A 5568-nucleotide genomic window follows, 5' to 3' on the forward strand; every position below is an offset into this window, starting at 1 on the left:
CACATTTTAACGGAGTCTGAAAGAAAAAAAACAAAAAACAAAGGCATATCTCCATGTGAGGAAACTGCTCCTCGACCGAGGGAAATGGTAACGTATGGCACTATGGTGTTTTTTTTTTTTTTTATGTGGTTTTGGCACTGATCTGACACCCTGCAATTTGGAAGTGGATTCTGCCATGACCTGATGTCATGGTGCATCTCTACTCTGATTGGCAGTCATCACAGTCATCTAAATAATCCACCTCCAGTACCTCTTCAGATTCAGAAGACGACACCCCGGGTGCAGACAGAACTCCACGTGTCTTCTGAAGATTCATTAATGGAAAAAAGAGGCTGTTGTCTGGTAGAGCACTCTGGAGATGAGGCCGGAATGGTCCTCCTCGGAGTACTCATCAGAGGAGAGAGGCCTACATTGACAGAGCTGATGGCAATGGCATGGGTGGATTATGGTGTCCTCAGTTGTGTTATTCTCCTTTTTTTCTGGTCAGGAAAAAGTTCAGGATGGTCCTGTCTATACTTCCTTGATTCTGCTCTGTTGGGACAGCTTCGTATTACAGTACTAATCGTAGAAATTATAGTGTTGCTGTCCATTGATGTAATAGCTATTACAGCTGCCATGACAACCCTATAAATTTGTGGAAGATCCCTGGCAAGGCTGCCTTTGGCAGTTCCCGACTTTCCCTGACTGCTGAAGCACTGCCAGAGATAAACTGGGGCTATAGCATACAAGCAGTGACAATGCTGGTTATAGTATTCTTTCCATGTCCAATTCCAGGGGCATATGCAGTCAAAGCGTTGATGAGGGCATTCCTTCGGCGCCTGGCTCCCTTGTCCTCACCATCAAGTTTCTCATTGGCACTCTTCAGCTGCAAGTTGAAAATTGCCATTGTTATTCATAAGAAATGAGACACATTTTACTATTAAGATACTATACAATTTCAGCAGCATGGTCAGAATTGGTATTCTCAACCCAACAACCTATTGTACAGGCCCTATATTTTTATCAAGCTGTTTATACTGGTTGCAGAATTTTCTCAAGTTATGTAGTTATCAGCTACCACAATGGAGAAAACTCAGAAGTGGTATATGCCATAAATACAGCATGTTGTTTCATAATATACTCTAAAAAAATAAAACAAAATTTTGTTAAGTGAAGAGGATAGACAAATGTAAAATGTATTAACTCACTTCTTCAAGTGACTTTACAGGAAGGCCCAAGACTTCCAGGCACTGCTTGTAATTTGTTGTAGCTCACATTTCCGGATTAGAGCTGGACATTCTTCTAACAATCATCTCAGTAGCATCCTCATCATCAAGTTCAAGTTCCCTCTCCTGGTATGTTCGGGAACGGACACTTTGTGTGAGCAATGCATCAACTTTGCAGATGAGGTCATTCTGCTTCTCCTGGAACATAAAATGTGCACACAAATATTACTACCTTAATACAGAAGTTCCCATTGACCCCCCCCCCCCCAATCTACAACAAAATCAGTTTTTAGTTGGGACAGGTCACTTTTTTTTTTTGCCCTAGAGAGAGTATACAGTTTTGTGTGTGTGTGTGTGTGTATGTATATATATATATATATATATATATATATATATATATATATATATATATACACATATATATAATATAATATATATACACACACACACACACCATGGTCAGTGAGAATTACATGTCTAACTGGCGTGCATTATTTTTGTGAATACGCACACGTAGTTCAGCAAGTTAAGTCAGTGTAATATCACTCCGTTGTGGTCGGCACCACAGCAACGCACAAATCATTTGGCACAGATCAGCTGTGTTTTGACAGGTGAATAACAGAAACGTGATAAAACATGGATTTCCAAGTGAATTTTAATATTTTTGGCCTAAATTAAATGTTTGAGGAATGGGAAGAGGAGGAGAGCAAATATTGCAGCAGATTTGAGAATATTTACAGGGGAATCTTTCAAATGGTGATACAAGCACCAAATTCAATACAAATAGTCCTTAGACATTACTCTTTTGAAAAAGCAGAGTATCCACTCGATTTTTCAATAGGCAGTCAGGTAGGGGTCAATGAGAATTACACAGGGATCAAAATTAAAAGATGCTGCAATCATATTGAAAACTATACCACATTATTCGTCCAACCATAAAGATTCCAAAGATATAGTTTGGACTATCTTTGACTGAATGTTCCGAAGTTATGGGTGAAAACAGCAAAAACGGTGACAAAGCTTAATTTCAGTTTGTACGGGAGGCAAAAGTTCCAAGCTCCAATTTTTGTAAATAGTGATAAACAATAAATAGTGGTAAACGTGAATAGTGATGGAGCAACTTTAATTTTGGCCCACCGTACAAACTGAGGTTGACCTTTGTTACCATTTATGCTGTTTTCACACCATAACGTCAAGACATTTAATCAAAGATAGACTAAGTGATACCTTTTTGGTATCTGTATGATCAGATGAATATGGTATACTTTTCAATATGATTGGAGCATTTGTAAATCTTGACCTCTGTAATTCTTCATTGACCCCTACTTGGCCGCCTACTGAACAATCAAGTGGATAGTCCTGGTTCTCAAAGAATAATGTCTAAAGAATACATGTCCCAAATTTGGACATTGTTTGTCCAAAGACAGTTCAGTTATCTACTGCACTAAAACAAGAAGAACAGCAAAAGCAACGGCATAAAGATTTAACATCCGACGACCTGGACAAGATTGAAGACGGGAAAGAAGATGATAACGGTTGGCAAGGATGAAAATATCTTGAGACTGGCATAAACTAGTCCCAAATACTTACGCATTTTTAATCAAGTTCTGTTAACTTAAATAAGTATTTGTGTGTTAGTTCACTGTGTGGGACCATGGTATAAGGATTAAACAACTTGAAGCCATGCATTATACGGTTTGAACGCACGAGGCGGAGTCTAAAACACCACAACGTGAAGCAGAGCGGTGTTACTCCACGAAGTGCTCACACACACACACACACACACACAGTCAAGCTGGAAAAGGGTTAGGGTGTGCCGAGTGCACAGTGTTTCATAGTCTCCTAGTTCACATACAGCACAACATGAGCTTTGAACTCAGTGTTGTTAAAAAGCGGTCTCCTTTTGCATACGTCATTTCAGACCGCCAGCAGTGATTCACAGATTTTCACCTTGTTCTTATTCTAAAGTCAGTTTAAAGCAGAAACAAGGCAATGTTCTGTTAATTTGCTGCTGACTGTCCGAAATGACACATGCGCAGTACACAAAAGGGGACAGTTCAAACTGTGACACAGGGACCAGTGCATTAGTGCTAGGCCACCACAGCTCCCTTTATAATTGTATAATATAAAAAGGTAAAACTTGAGTAAATTAAACATACCATCAATATGCCCAGCATCTGCATGATGCTGCCAAGTCGTTCTGTTGGTGTCAACTCAACACGAGGAATCTCAGACAGCTGTGCATCTGCAGCAGAAACACTTGCCAAATGACGACGTGCCGTAAGCTCAGCCGCAGGTCTTCTTGCAGATGACAAAGCTTCAAAAAACAAAAGCAGTGACATATATATAATCACCATTTCCAAGAAAATTACAAACATATGGAAACACAACCACTAACTGGCTAGACAAGAGAATGTGCAAGATGCATAATCACTAAACCTCTGTATTATCACCCCAGACTTATTACACCTATACAAATTTTTCAATGTACATTATATGAAAACTTGTAGACTCTAGAGCAGGGGTAGGCAACTTGTTGACCAGAATGGGCCATTAGGGTGCAGGTTTTCTTTGCAGCCACTGACTCCACCAGGTGATTTCACTGATTAAATCTGCTCAAAGTGATATTAATCAATGAAATCACCTGGTGGAGTCAGTGGCTGCAAAGTAAACCTGCACCCTCTTGGCCCCTTCTGGAACAAGTTGCCCACCCCTGATCTTGAGCATCCTTTAGAGAATTTGTCAACAGATGCTGTCTGCAGGACATGCGTCTTCACACAACTGCCGGCACATGTTCAGAAGGTGTCAGTTCTCAGTCAAGACTAGCTGATGTTTCTATGCCAAAAGAAAATAAACACTCAATATTAAAAGTAAGTCGCTGTACAGTCTCATTTAAACAAAATACAAACCTGTGGATTCACTACTACTTTCCGATTTAGACTGATCGGGCTGTTGGTGTGACTGAACTGCCATCATGGCGTTTGGCTCAGGCTCAACCGGTTGGTCGGATGGAATCACTGATGTGGCAGCTCTTATGACAGCAGGCATGGTTACTTTTGAAAAGAAAAATAAACAATAACCCAAAAAATTATTATTATTGGTCGCATTTGTAAAGGGCAAACAAACAATTTGAAGTAATTACACATGCAAAACCTATGGCAGTAATGAAAGTTACAATCAATAATTAAATATTCACACAAAAATATAAAACAGTTGTGGCAATGCAAAAACACAACTGAATCAAACTTATTTTCACAAAGTCTCTTTCTGTGCACCAACATGTTATTTGAACTTCAATTTCCTGAATGCCTAGTAACAGACAGCATATAAATTTTAATTCTGGTTATAAAAAGTTATGTACATTGAGAGGAAGGATAAATAAATAATAAATAAAGCATGTAAATGATAAAATACTCATATGGGCATATAAAACAATATTACGCAAAAGAGACATCTAAAGGTCTCTTTTCAAATTTATATTCTGCTCCGAGTTGTAGAGATATATATATATATATATATATATATATATATATATATATATATATATATATATATATATATATATATAGCGAGCACATTTACTGGATCAGAACCACTCAAAATGCTACAAAGGACAAAGGGGTTTCCTTTGTTTTCACTTACTTTAAAATGGTGACTAGGGTGCGCTTCAGATCACGTGACCAGTGTCCCAGATGTCCGTTTTCCTCGATTAATACAAGTTCAGCTCTGTTGAAATAAAACAATTGGGGTTATATTTTTTTTTGTTTTTTAATGCAAAACTATATTGAAAAAGACAAAACAATTAATGTGCAACATTATTTTAACTTAGATTTTGACAGAAACATGCAAAAAAGAACTTTGATATTACAAACATTACAACATAAATGTCATATTTGTCTATTATTCTTGTTTAGAATGCATTGGAAGTTCTGTATCCCCTGTCTTTATAGCTGGTCCTACACCCTACCATCAGGTATTCTGTCTGGGCCATACTAAAATATGAAATGGAGACTGATAATCACGAAATGGTCTAAAATGTAACAAAATGGAGCAGAGTGAACCAGACTGACTCCAAATAATTACTTCTATTTAATTGTTTAACTTTTGTTTTTGTAAGATGGCCTCAGTATACATTATAATAATTGTCTTAGCAAGTTTTCAGGGTATCATGCAGCAGTCTCTTATTAACGTAATGAAAAGCAGAAAAAAAAATTACATTTTTGTAGTATAACATTCATTTACAATTGTCATCATGTGGATTCTCTATATGTTTGACTGCATTATTATTCGAACTTCAAATTTATTTATTAACAAGCCACGAACTGCATGACTCGCGGCAATGGTTTAATGTTGTTTTGGAGAC

General features: G+C 37.7%; 1 long non-coding RNA gene across 1 annotated transcript; it reads right to left on the reverse strand.

Annotated features, from left to right (window-relative positions):
- Positions 1-734: 734 nt before the first annotated feature.
- LOC117518058 lies at positions 735-3402 on the reverse strand. The gene is made up of 3 exons (XR_004562907.1): positions 3365-3402; positions 1188-1403; positions 735-865 (listed from the first exon to the last, which is right to left on the reverse strand). It is a non-coding gene; the product is annotated as an uncharacterized LOC117518058 (long non-coding RNA).
- Positions 3403-5568: the final 2166 nt, after the last annotated feature.

This window comes from Thalassophryne amazonica, chromosome 10, assembly GCF_902500255.1.
Source record: "Thalassophryne amazonica chromosome 10, fThaAma1.1, whole genome shotgun sequence".
NCBI classification, from domain to species: domain Eukaryota; kingdom Metazoa; phylum Chordata; class Actinopteri; order Batrachoidiformes; family Batrachoididae; genus Thalassophryne; species Thalassophryne amazonica.